The 15192-nt window shown below is 49.2% G+C and overlaps 1 protein-coding gene across 1 annotated transcript in view; it reads left to right on the top strand.

Moving 5' to 3' along the window:
- The window catches only part of MEGF9 (multiple EGF like domains 9), a 49383-nt gene that overhangs the window by 11253 nt on the left and 22938 nt on the right, over positions 1–15192 (top strand). The window lies entirely within an intron of this gene.

Here is a 15192-nt window from a genome sequence, read left to right as displayed (position 1 = left end):
AAATTAGCCCGTAGCGCTGTGTCGTCATAACCTTGAAACAGGACCCAAATGGCAAAACCTGCCTGAAACCAGTTGTGATTACTCATGCTTCGTGCTATCCCTCTCCCCCACTGGAGTTTCTGCTATGGTAATTCCACTTACTAAGCAAGGAGACGAAACACCTTTATTAAACTTGGAACCGAGCTTGGGAGCAATGAGAGAACCGGGACTCGCTGGCTTCAGACCGTCAAAAGGTTTTCTTCTCTCGAGTCCCCTCTCCATTTCTCTGCACAGCCTTTAAAGTGAACAAGAGAGGAAGAAAGATACTTTTGCTGTTTGTGATGAATAAAGATCCACATTTAAATACATTTATTTAGAGTAGGAAAAAACTTAGCGTATTGGGAATGAATCCTGGGATGTTGGGGCTTCACTCAATCTCCAAGCTTGAAAATGCAATGAGCAGAGATGGGCTGGGGGGGGGTAGTGTTGTCTTGGCTCAGGCTCTGTAAAGCTTCTTTTTTGTAACACTTTTGGTAAGTGTTTATTAACACTGTGGATAAAAGAAGCCTTTGTTAATGGGTCTGTCCCTTTGCTCTGCTGGTGGAGGAGCTGAATCTTGAAAGGAATTGCCCTGGGCACCTGCTGGAGCTACTGATGAAAGTTTTCATTCCAGATTTTCTCCACAAGCTTAAACATAAAATAGCCCCAAAACCCCCAAAGCAAGTCAGCCCTCTCTTCCTTCTTAAAAAGGCAAAAAAAGTTGTAAAAATGCCTCTTGCCGCCTGCCTGCAGAGCTGTGCACAGAGCTGTGTTAACTTCCCAGCTGTGCCCTGTGTCTGCAGAGAGCATCGCTTCATGCTAAAACAGCCGAGAAGATAATTCAGCAATTTTGTCTTGAGGAGATTTAAAGAGAACTGTGTACATTGTTGTTGGCTTTTGTTCATCTTAATTGGCATGGCTGTCCTGCCGCAAAGATGGGGGAGGTCTGGTCTGGAGGAGCTGGGCGGAGAGGGGATGTTGTGGTCCCTCATGGAAGCAGCTGAGCAGCCGGGGGATTGTCCGGTGGCGCGGGGTGGGAACACACCCCATGGTCTGCCTGGTCCCGTGGTCCACAGGGTGCATCAGAGGAGCGGGTCCGGCCCTGAGGTGGGGCTCAGGGTCTGACCTTGCTTCTTGTCTTGCAGCAGTGTGAACCCCCGTGATCCATCTTCCACTTCTCATGGATGTCCAAAATCTCCCTTTGGAGGCATCTTGCATCTTGGAGAACGATTAGAGCAGTTTAGAAAGCACTCCTGCTCGCTCAGGGGGAAAGCTGGGCGTGATACTTGCACTGCCCCCAAAGCTGAACGCTTCCTTCGGAGGTTGTGTGTGCCCCAAAGCTGGCCGGGTGGCCGTGGCAGCCCTCTGAGGGAGCATCTGCTGCTTCCAGGAGATGCAGAGTGCTCCTCTGCCTCTTGCTGATGCCTTGCTGGGGGAGGGCATGGTTCCCAGCATTTTCCTACTGAATTATGGATTCATTGCATGCCTGCGTTGTTGCTGTTAGCATCTCCACACTTTTGTTCTGTCTTTCCTCTCAGTGAAAGAACAACTGCTTTAAATGAGAGAAAGAAAAAGGATGACTTCTTACCATATCCATCCTATGTTGGACCAAGCTTTGGCAACTCTGCTCAGTGTCAGTGGTGAGGGGAAGCTGTAGCTTTCCATCTGTATGTTGATGGAGCACCTGGTTACACCATGGCTACACCTGGTGTAAAGAAATTGGGTTATGTCTTTGCTACCAAAAAAAAGATGCATTTTGCAGTGAGATCAGCCATGTGTATTTGCCACCTCACCGGGAAACCTCCCCAGAGGTCTAAGCTCTGTGGCTTGTACCGTGATGTACCTACATGGAGGGATGTGGGCTGTCACGGTCCCCAGCAGCTCACCTCCCCTGGGCACAGGTTTCAGCCACGGCAGCTGAGGGTGCTGAAGCAGATGTGTTATCACCTGCTCTATGATTTCTGTACTAAGCAAAAAATGGTTTTACAGCCTGGGGCAGCGATGGCCCGGGACTGCAAAACCCACTTGCCTGCACCCTCGTAGTTCTCGGGGTGGGTAGTTCAGCAGATGCTTGGCACTGAGCTGGGTCCAGGGTGGTCTGGAAGGAGGAGGTTGGAGGTTGGTTGCATCCATTCCTTCTGAAGCTGAATTTGATGCTGAGAGCATGAGGAGTTAAATTGCGGTAACTTAGGAAAGGAGAAGCTATTGCATCTACGGGACTGTCAGCAGGCAAGGTCCAGAGGGGAAAAGGCCCTGGAAGGCTGTACGCCTTGCAGCAGTGTATTTTCATTTTAAGTAACTTAATTGTCAGACAAATGTGCAGGCAGGAGGCAGCTCCTGTAGCTGGGCACATTAGTTCCTTGCGAGCTGGACAAATTCCCTGCTTTGCAGCCTGCACAGCTTCCCTGGGAGCGGAGCCTGGGCAGCCTGGGGAGGGGGGAACAAGCATAAACTGCTGAGTTGGTGCAAAAAAGTTCTTGGATAAAGAGGGGGAGGCAAGCCCCAGCTTCCTTAGTGAAGCAAAGGAGTTCTCCTCTGCTTGCTTCACCTGAGGTTTTGGGATTGAAGAAGATTTGCCCTTCTTGACTTGCAGTTTGTAACTGTCTTAGTGATGGAGAGCGCAGGTCTCTGGTGATGTCTTCCTTAATTGCTATATATTTAAGGTATCTAGTGGCTGTAATCTGCATCTTATTGGAATTCCTTGCAAGGAAGTTTTTATTTGTTAATTCAAGCAAGGAGAAATCACTTGTGTTTTACTTCCCAGCATGCAGCTCTCCTGCCAGTGGGATGCCGCCTTAATATGTCTTGATATTCACCAGGTGATGGTCAGAGCTGGTAATATGAAGGGAGATAAGGTGATAAAGCTAGGCCAGGATTTCTGTGCCGGCCCATGGACCAGGCTCTTCACCCCTGCTCTGGCATCCTATCTGTACCACAGCTCCTGGGCGAGCCTTGATGTTACATAAAGGAGCAAAGACGGAGAATGCAGCCTTCAGATTTTCTCTGTTGCTGCTTAAATGGTCAAAACTCACGAATTCTGTGTCCTCTGTGAACCTGCCTGAAGGTTTACCTTCATTGGTGGCTCTTGGCAGTAGGAAAGTCGTCTCTTCCACAGGACTCGTGTAGAGCAAGACCAGCTGTGGTGGTCTGAGAAGTTACCGCTGCCTGTTCTCCATCCTCTGCCAGAGGTCCTTGCTTCTTGGCAGGAGACCTGTTAGGTGCTGTGGGATGAGGCCGGTGGCTGCACCCACCGTCCTGGGCGGGCAGCTGATGGATGGGAACTTAATAAGGCAGAGCCCTTGGGAGCCTCGGCTGAGGACACCTGAGTGTTTTGCATCGGTCCATAACCAGCATCAACAGCGTCTGAATTGGTCGCAACAAATTAATGCCAGAAGGCGGCGGCTCGAGGACGAAGCTCTCCCGTACGGACCTGACAGCGTCATGGGGCTTTCAGCAGCCTCAAACGGTTTGTGCTGTTTCAGCTGGGCACGAGGGCTAATGTGGCGTGCCAAATGCTGAGCTGAGCTTTCTGGCTCATTTGGCCGGGCAGTGATCAGATGGTTTTGTGCCGAGTTGTCTTTGTACTGGTGGAAGATGGGTGTTGCAGAACTGGTTTCCCTTTCCCCGCTCCGGCCGGCCTGCTGGCTTTTGCTTTTTGCATTTTATATTCCGCTCTTTGCTTTTATATTTCTTTCCAGTTAGCTTTGCCTTGTTCAGCTGCTTTACCCACATCGCTCGCCTTTCGTCGGCGCCAGTTGCAATGCTGGAGGAGGGACCCAGTTGCCCCAGTGTAGCACCTCGTTGTTGTTATCCTGTTCTACTGGCGAGTGAGCTCCTTCCTGCAGGTCCCTGACCACAGCACCCCTGGTTGGGTCAGCTAATCCCTGAGAAAGGGGATGGGGGTGTGGGGTGTGTGTCTTAAACTCCACACCTGGCTGGTAGTGCTGCCTGACCTTGGGAGCCTGCAAAAGGTGTCAGGGGGTGCTGATGCTGTTGGGGTGTGAATTGCTTAGGGGGGACATCTGCAGCAGCTTATCTGAGGAGGAGGAGGAGGAGGAGGAGGAGGGCTGTCCTGCTGGAGCATCTGCTCTCAGCCGGGCGGCTGCTGCCAAGGAAAATCTGGGGCTGAGGCAGCGCCTCTGACCACAGCTGGGCAAGTGCATGCTGTCGAGTGCACCAGGAACAGAAAGTTTTGCTTATCTCTACTGCAGCAAGTTTGAGTAGTGAACCTGACTGTTATTTAAACAAAAGGCTTTACTGTGCCCTTCCCGAGATGTCGCCCAGAGCAGCCTGCAGCTTGCTGCTGAGCGAGAAGGGTACACGAATCCTTTGCTTTGCTTAATCTGCGGTGCTGCGGCGTTTCCCCCTGGGATGTCACGGCACATCTCGGGGCTGTACGGAGGCAGCTCTTGGAAGTTTGGATGTTCACTGCAGAGAAGCATCTAAAAATTTCTAGCTTTTGAAGAGTGAGGAAGGAATTGGGTACGTCCCTGGGACGCGGGCAAACCTCCTTCTGCATGGCTCTGAGCCTGGGCTGGTGTCACCTGCCTGTTTTATCTCAGCCTGAGCACTGTGTGGGGCTTTAACCGATTTATACCAGTGTTGAGGGAAAGAAAAGAGATTAATTCTTTTAATATGGAAAGTTGTAGGCTTAAAAAGGCCTTATTAGCCTTTTGCTTAAAGTTTTAATGTCATGCTAGTGTCTCAGCTCATGCATTGCTGCTCTACTTGAAATGCAAACGTACCTGGGGGGTTTCCCCCTTCTTTTGCTCCAGCCATATCTGGGCCAAAAATTAAGGAGCGCGGGATTTCTCCTTGACAGGGTGATTTATCCCTGGGCTCCCCTGCAGAGTGGGTCAGTGACCGGGAGGGCCTGGCTTCCCCGTTTCTCTGTGCTGTAGAAGTGGGAGCAAATCCCCCGAAGCGAGGGGTGGTCATTGCTGTCATCTCCAGATGGGTGGGTTTGGTGGCTTGGGAGATGCCTGCCTGGGTGCCCTTGGAGACCTGTGGCTTCCTGGACTGCTGAGTGGCAAGGGCAGAGCTTCCCCATCGTATCCTATTAATGCACCTAAATCCTGCCCTGCAGGGTCCATCCTGCGGGATGTCTGCATTGCAGTTGTGTTTTTTAAACAGGAAGGCGGCAGCAGCGAAGGCGAAGTAACTCGGGTTTTCACGTACGTGCAAGCCCGTGCAGGAGCCTGGAGCTGGAGCGGAGGAGGCAGCTCGAGCTAAACCCCGACCCCATCCCTCGCGCAGGCAAATGCCAGCCCCGGCTGCGTGCCGGGAGCCTCGCTGGGAAGGGGGGGGAAGCGATAAAAGAGGGGTTCATCCGAGCTCATCCTCCAACTCGCATCCTACCCCCTGTTTTCTTGCTGGTTATTCATGCAACACAACTTTATAGCCCAAATACAAACGGTTGAAAGGATGATTCTTGCTCAGGGTTTTTCTTCGTAGCGCCTTTAAAGCTCCTGTATAAATTAATGCGTTCGTTCATTAGCTGCAATTCCCCAAAGCACCGAGTAAAGTTTGTGATTTTAATTACTTTTTGCAGGGATCTGAGCACACGCAGACTTCAACAGATGATTATAGTTCATATTATTCATGCAGCTTTTTTTAATCCCTTTTGCTGCTAGGACATGGTCAATAGATACTAAAATTGAAGTCTACTAATAAATTCCCAGCCCTGTCCCGTGTGAGGTGTCTTGATCTTCAAACTAAAGCATTTTGCTGACAAAACGATTAAATTTCCTGAGAGGTGCCGCAGAAAGTATCTCTGTAAGGAGGGTATGAGCTGCCAGGGTTGCTGTGTGCTGTTGTGGAGGTATTTGCCAAAGTTACATTTCATCCTGTTTATCTCTAAACCCCGAGCTGGGCTGGCTGTGTCACATGCTGGGTGGTAAAAAATACGGAGATTTTCAAACAGAAACACGGAATATTTATAAGGTTGCAGAGGTTTGTGGAAATATTAGTGAGAAAATCTAACCAACTAAAGCAAAACGCCAACAGAACTATTTTGAAATGAATTAAAAGGCTTGGATCCATTTTTTAACTGTTGAGGTTTTAATCCTCAAGTATTTATTTGATGTATTTGAAGTTACTGTAGTTTCTTGTATAATAAACATTTTAGGGCCACATTTTTCTTTATATGCAGTCTGCTTAGTAGAGACCCAGAGGCTTTGTCTGCATGTGGAAATTTATTGTTATATAGGAATAATTCTTTAGCTGCAGCTGTGTAATCCCTCCTGCACAGCTTTCTGTGTTATAACCTGGTTCTTAATAACTACTGGACCGCTCCTCCTTCTCCTGACAGCTTCTTGTCTTGTCATTGGGAGCTCCTCCGGTATTTTGCCCTGCTGTCAGCCCCAGCGGGGCCGTGAGCTGGGGGTCTCCCAGTGCAGGAGGAATACGAGGTTAATGAGAATCCATGTTTTACTTTTTTTTTTTTTTTTTTGTTATGTTTACAGGGTTTGATCCTTTGGTCTTCCAAGACAGCTTTACACCCGTGAATCTGGCTTCTTTGATGCACGTTTACTGGGGGATGAGCCAGTTCAAAGCTCGCTGCACAGGTTGCTAACTTGTTCAGCATCAAAAAGGAAAGGAAAGCAACAGAATTGTTCAGTGCTTGAATTGCACGGAGGAGCTTTTAGGAACTCCTCAGAAACCAAATGTCTGTATGTTCAACTGCAGATGCAGGAAAGGAATAAAAATAACTAATCCCAGGAGTAAGCAGTCTTTGCATTTGTTTAAGGCCTGAGAGTCCTGGCTGTGGTTAAGCCGAAGCAGAGGAGCGGTCGCTTTGCTCATGGCTGGTGGGGTAGGAGGGCTGTGAACCGAAGTTGGGAGCGATGCCGCATCCCTTTGAAAATGCAAAGAAAAGGCAGAGGGTTGATGTGGTCTGGGCTGAGCTAGGGTTTGGCTGAAACCCAAAGTCTGCCTCCTTCAGGCTGATGAAAAGTGCTTGTGTGGCTGCTGGTGACCCTGAGAGTTGGGACCTTGGCTTTATACTTTTTTTCCAAGTGATAAGAGAGAGATTTAATCTGATTTAATTTTCCTCAACAAATATGTTTAATCTTTTAATGATATTACAAGTGATGTAGAAGCCTTGAGAAATCCTTGTCTTTCCCCCCCGTTGACCCATACAATCCTTTTATGGAACAACACAAGTGACTTGTGTAAAGCTCCTCACAGCATCAACGTGGACGATGCTGTTCTCTTCACCAGCAGCACGCCTGACTCTGCAGTGCGCTGAGCTTGATGGAGTCCGTAAGTGCCCTGAATCTGATGCACTCAGTAATAAGAAGAATGCAAAATAACAGAAGACACTTATATAAATGTATATAAATTTTTTTTGGGGTAGGCAGAGATCCTCTTCCTACCACTTTGGCTTTGCATTGTAGTCTCAAGTGAGAGTGAGTTATGGGTCTGAGCACTTTAATGCACCTTCGTAATGCAAGAGCCGACTATTACTTTGTGTGGAGTGCCGTCTAGATGCGAATGAATCCTAGGACTTGGCAGCACACTTCTCTTTAAGAAGTTACAGTGCATCAGCTCATCTCTGATCCCATTCTTGCAGGAGCTCTTAGCCCGTGGCAGATGTTCCTCAGCTCCCTGCAGGAGAGCTCAACCAGCCCATACCCTTTCAGATCTGCTTCAAGCCATGGGGCGAAGGCATGCTGCCTGCAAGGGTTGAAGGCAACAGCATCGTTACACTGGAATAACATCTCCTGTGTCCATGGCATCAGCTTGGTAGCACTCAGCTACCCAAGTGAGGAGCGACAGAGTTGAATGCAAAAGTCAGTCCAGGGCAAGGGTTGACCGCTCTGAGACAGTGGCATCAGAGATGCGGAAGGGATGGGCTGGAGCTCAGTAAATTGTTTTAAAAGGGCTGGGATAAATAGGATCTTCTCTTTTAACAGATGGCAGGTTGTGGCGAGGCTCACAGATGCTCTCGTTATCGTATATCCCGTGCTGGGACGGCACTGGCCTGACCTTCATCCAGTTTGCTGGGGGAGGTTTAGCCCACTGGTGGATCATATTGAGGGGATGAAATATCTTCTCGGGGTTGAGGGAAATAGCCTGATGAGAGGTGAGGGGGAAAGAGCAGTGGTGCAGCACAGCTGCATCTTTGGCTGTAATAAGAAAAAATTCCCAGTGGAAGTAGCCATGTCTAACTGTTTAAGGGGGATTTGTGTGTTTGGGGGGAGGACTGGAGCTGCAACTGTCCCTGAGCAGTGGCAATGGGGAGAAAATCAAAACTGCCAGGCTGGGTCCGACCAAAGCTTCACCCATCCAAAACTGGCCAGAAGAAGATGCCAAGAGGACAGGGCATAATCCTGACTTTTTGCAGCCAGCATTTCAGGGACTTCCCATCAGGATGCTTCCTCCAGATCCTAGCTACCAGCCGGACCTGTCCTCTGTGAGCTTATCCAGTCCTTCGAAGCCATAGGTATTTCTGGCTCCCAGAACATCCCCTGACATTGAGTTTCACAATTTAATTACAAGGGGAAAGGAAATGGCCTTGGATAGATTTTTAAACTTGTTGCCTGATCCCTTTATTCCTGTGTTGTCAGAAATGGTGCCTGGAGAGGGATTGAGAAGGGGAAATGAGGGAAAAGGGAGAGAAGGTAGGGCTTGAATTTGTGGATAAAGTGTGTGTGTGTGTGTGTGTGTGGGAAGCTGCTAAACTAATACCAAAATGGAGCCTTTCCTGGGATGGGATCTGTGGTATGCAGTGAATACACTAGCTTCATCCGCTCTGTGCAAATGAACGGGATATTGAGTCAGTGCGGCTTTAATATTTGGGAGGTCAGATGGGTGTGAAGTGAGATTACGTTGGTATAAACCCAGTGTAACTACAAGCATTTGGGAATCAAGAAGTGAGTGCCCCCTCGGACTGGCTGGGCTTTTGGGCTGCTCACCTTGAGCCACGTGTACAGGGGGAGGAATTAGGGTGAAGATGGTGGAGGGAGGAGGTGAGGATGTCTGGCTTTGCATCTACCAACAAATGGCAGGAGATGCCCCAAGCCTGGCATCATTGCTGCTATTTTAAATCCAGTGGGATACCCGCTTCAGCCAGCCCTGCAGCACTGCGCTGCAGAAACCATGCTGGTGCTGCACCTCTGGCTCCTGGCGCTTCCAGGGCAGCACTAGCACCCAAAAAACTAACAGTATCTCCAGGTTATATATTTTTTTTTAATTTTTTTTTCCTGTCCCCTAGTCCAGAGAATAGAAAATGGCTGTCTCCCTGGGGATGTTTTTGAAGCAGGACAATAAATAGCATCCCTGGGACTTCACAGCTTGCTCTTTCAGCTGCACGTTCTTCTAACAAAAAATGTGCATCTTGGATTTTTCCATGTCAGCTCCCAGTGAGTAGGTGACTTGGTTCAGGATTTGCACTCTTTCAGGATGTCCCCAGCAAATATGGTTTCATATAGACATCTTCGTGTGTTTCATAGTGATCTCTTCTTTTACCATTTGTAAATATTTCACCCATTTTTAAATTATTCATTCATTAAGTGGCTTGGCTGGGAGAAGGAATCATGCTTAAAATACGTGTGAAGACTTAAAATGCTGCAAGTCTGGAAGGATGTGAAAAAATAATTTGGGGGATTACTTTTACACCAGAATGAGCCCTACTTAAGTACTAGGAGAGGGTGGGAGATGAAGGGACGCGTGTCACACCAGACCTGGCTCAGGCTGGGATGTCGCTGGGGTTTGCAGGGTAGGGCTTTGTACTGGGGTTGGATTTGGAGGATGAGATCCCTGCCTGGGGGTGTGGGCTGGAGGGGCCCGTGCTGAGCACTGCTGAGCTTGGGGAGCCGGTGGCCGCACCGAGGGGTCGCAGGGCACTGCCCTCCCCAGGTCCTGCAAACCTGGCACGTTCTTGGTTGTGTTGGTGCTGCTCACAGCCATGGCCTGTATCCAATACAATAAAAATTAGAAATAACTGTTCTCCAGTTTATTAGTAACCTATGACTTTTGCATAATAATTAATCAATTCAGGGTTGCAGCTAACTAAAATTGCATATTAAGTCTGTGTTTCCCATACAGCAGCATGTCCCTTGCTGTAGCAAACTGTAAACGTTTTCTTTTACTCCACCTGCCTCTAAGCAATGAAAAGTAAAGGTTAAAATGCTGCTCATGAAGGGAGTGGTGTTTGTTGTGATACACACTTTTTATAGTGCCTCTATTCGGGGATCTCAAAATGTCATCGGGCTGTTAATTAATTAAAGCCTGTCAACACCTTCATGAGCAAAGGTGGTGGTTTTTATCACTGATAGCTAAGTGCTTTGAGCCATTGCATGGTGCGTTATGGGGAAGGGAAACCTCGATGTTTTAGAAATGGGAAACAGAGGCAGAGGTGAGCAGGGCTCAGAGGCCCTGGGGGGTGGCGGGTGAACACCCTGCAGATGAGGAAACTGAGGCAGAGCAAAGGTGAGTGACTACAGAAAGTTGGGGAGAGCCAGGAGCTGGATCTTGGACCAGTGTCCCATCCCTGCAAGGTCTTTGCTCTTGGCTCCCATTGTTGATGGTCTTATCCCAGCATCAACACAATACCTCCGGCCATGGCTGAGCATCCCAGCGCGGGGCAGCGCTGGGGTTCATCCACCCTCGTTTGTTCCTTTGCGTTTGCAAAAGCGCTCAGTAAAGTGTTTTTGAAGGTTACCTTCAAAAGCAAAACACTTGTTTGAGAAAACTGAATAAAGGCTCCAAAAACCCAGGCTCTGGCCAGGAGCCAGGATAATGTTCCCTAATCTTCCTCTGTAGTGCTCATCATCTTTGGTGTGTTCAGAGATGTCTAAGGTAGATGTTCGTTATCGCTTTCCTATTCTGGCCGTGGACCATTCCTGCCTTCTCGAACCCGGCTGCCACCGGGCCAACAAAGTGTCTTTGAAATTAAGCCTCGGGTTTTCATAGTCTGGTACATCATCATGTCAAACCTTGACACAGCACTAGGCAATGGATTTTAATGCTGCTGTCTGGTTCTCCTCCGCTGCCCAACCAAAGGGGCTTTAGGGCATTTTTGGGTTGCATCAGCCACGCAGATGTGTGAGCCGAGTTGGGTGCAACAAGGGTGTCTTGGGTGTGGGCAGGGGGGGACCATACATGATGCTGCTCCCCTGCAGCAGGCTACCGTCCCTCCCTAAAGATCTCTGGGGTGGTTTAGGGGAGGCAGGGCCCACAAGGAAACAACCCTTTTGGGAGATGTCTTCCGTATCTGCCCCGTCGTGCCTTATCACGCATTCGGGGGTGATTTTGCAGCTTCCCGATTGTTTCTGCAGCAGACGGGCTCAGCTCCGCACCCCCACTGGCAGCAGAACCGGCCTCCCCCGATGCTGCCGAGGCAGCTGGAGCTGCCGCTCCACCAGCCTGCGAACAAAAAGCTGCTCTTTGCCTGTGTTATTTTGGATTACCGCAGCATTTCTCACTTTCCCGGGGAACCGGCGTGTGCAGAACTGGTGGCATCTGCGTTGCTGTTGACTTCGGCTGCTGAGGCTGAGCTGTCTCCAGGTGTTGACCTGGCTTTGTGCAATTTTGATGGGCAAAGACCTGCAGGAAAAAAAAAGGCATTAGGAAGTTGCTGTGTGTGTGTGTTGGAAAACGTATGGCTTTCCATAAGCATCTCAGTGCACAAACAGCCCTGCTGTTGGAAGGAAAACCCAGTTTAGTAGTTGGTGCCATTGCCAAGATCAACCTGGAGTCAGCTGCTTTTTCCAGCAAGGCTGTTAGTGTTTGCATCCCTCAGATAAGGCAGCGGGGCCTGGATGGATCCTGCCTTGGCCTCCCACTGCCGCGTGTGGGGCTCCTGTAAGTAGCAGTGATGTTCCCGATGAGTTGCACCACGGTTTGGCGGTGGCCGGACTGTTTTGATGGATGACCGAGGCCCTTTGATAAAGGGCAAAAGAAACGTGAGGCTTTTGCCAGCATATGCAGCCCCTCTTCTCTGATGTCTGTGGTTTTTTTTGCCATGGCTGATTTTCCTGAAAGGTAATAATACACTGTCAAAATCAGCTCTCCCTTCTCTTGTCAGTATAATAGATTTGGGGACGGCCCTCCTTTTTCCTCTAGTGCAAGCATAGTCACAAAACCAAGTTCCTAAAGCTGCTACAGCACAGCCCTGTCTCAGCTAAGGATCTTCCAGGTTCTTGCAGTGGATGAGGCTATTTGATTTTTACAGCAGTGTACCCAGGTGTCGGCTGTGCCCGTGTGTCCTTTTGGGCTCTGACAGCTTCTGGCAAGCTGTGTCCATTAGCGCTGGTTTGCTGGATGGGGAGGGCAGGAGCACAGCAGGGCAGTACTTATGGATGGCCCTCATCAGCATGGAATATTTTTTTTTTTTTTTTTCACCCCCATCAACAGCAGCATTTTGAATGGGAATTCGACTTGTAGCACCCTTTGCTTTCCAGCTGAAGAAGTTCAGCTCTTGGCTGGTGCTCTGTTTTGCCAGGGCTCTGTTTTGGGGCCAGTCTTGTTTAATATCTTTATTGATGATCTGGATGAGGGGATTGAGTGCGCCCTCAGTAAGTTTGCAGGTGACACCAAATTGGGTGGGAGTGTCGATCTGCTCGAGGGTAGGACGGCCCTGCAGAGGGACCTGGACAGGCTGGAGCGATGGGCCGAGGCCAACTGTATGAGGTTCAACGAGGCCAAGTGTCGGGTCCTGCACTTCGGTCACAACAACCCTATGCAACGCTACAGGCTTGGGGAAGAGTGGCTGGAAAGCTGCCTGGCCGAAAAGGTCCTGGGGGTGTTGGTAGATAGCTGGTTGAACATGAGCCGGCAGTGTGCCCAGGTGGCCAAGAAGGCCAACAGCATCCTGGCTTGTATCAGGAATGCTGTGGCCAGCAGGAGCAGGGAAGTGATTGTGCCCCTGTACTCGGCGCTGGTGAGGCCGCACCTGGAATACTGTGTCCAGTTTTGGGCCCCTCAGTACAAGAAAGACATTGAGGTGCTGGAGCGTGTTCAGAGAAGGGCAACAAGGCTGGTGAAGGGTCTGGAGCACAGGCCTTATGAGGAGCGGCTGAGGGAACTGGGGTTGTTTAGCCTGGAGAAGAGGAGGCTGAGGGGAGACCTTATCGCTCTCTACAACTGCCTGAAAGGAGGCTGTAGTGAGGTGGGTGTTGGTCTCTTCTCACATGTAGTTAGTGATAGGATGAGAGGAAATGGGGTTAAGCTGCGCCAGGGGAGGTTTAGGTTGGAAATTAGGAGAAATTTCTTCATGGAAAGGGGTAGTCAAGCATTGGAAGAGGCTGCCCAGAGAGGTGGTGGAGTCACCATCCCTGGAAGTGTTCAAAAAACGGGTAGATGTGGCACTTCGGGACATGGTTTAGTCTAGTCTACCCTTGATTGGCTTAGAGTGGACTTGGTAGTGTAGGTTAATGGTTGGACTGGATGATCTTAAAGGTCTTTTCCAACCTAAACAATTCTATGATTCTATGATTCTATTCTATGATTCTGTGCTGTAGTGTTGGGACGGACTCAGCATGCAGCCAGCTCTGGCTGTGCTGCTCCTGCAGCACGAGGGTGGTCTCTGCACGGAGCAGCTCATCGCTGCCATGCTGGACCTGCCCTCTCAGTGCTTCACATCGCCGTTAGAACTGATACAATGCTTTTTTTCTTTTCTTAATCAAGTCTAGCAAGTCTAATTGCACTGCACGCAATGAGCTTTGAAAGGTAAATTTGTTTTGATGCGTGTTTGACAAACTCCAAAGCGCTTTTGCCCAAGAAGTTTTTGCGGCTCCCGTTGGCTGGTAGCAGCCCAAGTGCCCAAATCGATAAGGTTTGGCTTGGATAATTGAGATGGGAATTTAGTGCATTATGTGAAGTGGATGCTGAAGTGGATAATTGCAGATCTTGAGGTGTTTGTCCTATTTGCTAGTTTAGATTGCAGAAAATTTAGGTGCAATTTCACAGGTGTGTAGTTACAAAATTATTTCTGTGGGGGTACTGTGGATGTATTGATAGGGTAATAAAGCTAAATAACTCATATTTCTTTGTGTGTTGGAGGAAAATGGATAAAAAGTAAAAGCACCGGGGTGCTGCAGCCTGGCTGTCTGCTGGTTAGAGAGGTCCTGCAGCTTCGCACAGTCCCTTTTTGGGGAGAGGGGGATCCTTCCTCCCACTTGGCTTGTAGCGTTCCTTGAAAAGTCGACCTATAATTGTGCTTTTATGTTCATTTAATGTGTTTGCCAAACTGCTCTATACTTCCCGTTCTGCTGAAGTCCACTGGCGAATGCACCCAGGGCAAGGACGTCGGGGAGCCTTTACAGTGCTGCTGTGATAGGAGAGACCTTATGGCTTTTATAGTCAAAGGCACTCTTAGGGCTTCAGTGTGGTCCAATTTCAGCGGATTACTTACATATTCATAAATTAATCTTTATTAAGTCACAGGGTTTTAAGTGTGGTTTGATCCAGGCACCTGCTGAGGTCCTTTGCGCTGGATTGGGGCACAAGTGTGCAGTATGAATATTAAATAATCTGAAACACTAGTGCTGATGAGGAGCATTAGTGTTGGGTCTTCTTGACATGATCTGAGCTTTGTCTAAGTCCGGGTTTCTTGGGATGGGGACCTGGCCTCTCCCCTCTCTGTGAAGCACCCTGAATACTGGCTTTTCTCAGGGAATAACAAATACCAATGGTTATATAAAGCCCCTGATGCTTTCTGCACTATTTCTACAAATAATCCTTGTTTATAATTCACACTTGGCAGAAAAAGACTTTTAAATTATTAAGGCACTAAGTATTTTGCAATGAAGGAACGGAGATAAAGCTCTTGGCAAAAACAAATTGCTGGGGAGAGATTGTTTTCTTTGATGCGTTTGGTGCTTTAAAGTATTATGAAAAATAATGTGCAGGTGGACTGGGAGTTCATCACTTGATCAAAAGATTTGCTCCTCTCTTAAAAAAGTGGCCAGTCGGTGCGTGCTTTCCATCACCCCTGTAAATAAGTGTCCCCAAGGCGCATGCGTGGGTCCCCAGAGCTGTCCCCACTCACCACGGGGCTGACGGTGGCCAGTTGTGGTTTAGGTGGTGAGGGGGGGTAGCCAGGAGGTCTCTGGCTTGCCCCAGCTCCATCACCCTGGTGTTCAAAGCCATTTCCACGCTCAGTGCTCCCCTGAGGACAGATTTTCAGGGGAGCTTGGGCTGGTGCAGTCAGGACCCCTGCCATCAGCC

The sequence above is a fragment of the Pelecanus crispus genome, chromosome 9 (assembly GCF_030463565.1).
Source record: "Pelecanus crispus isolate bPelCri1 chromosome 9, bPelCri1.pri, whole genome shotgun sequence".
Classification (NCBI taxonomy): Eukaryota; Metazoa; Chordata; class Aves; order Pelecaniformes; family Pelecanidae; genus Pelecanus; species Pelecanus crispus.
The sequence above is the reverse complement of the archived record's forward strand: the minus strand, read 5'-3'. Positions and strand labels throughout refer to the sequence as shown.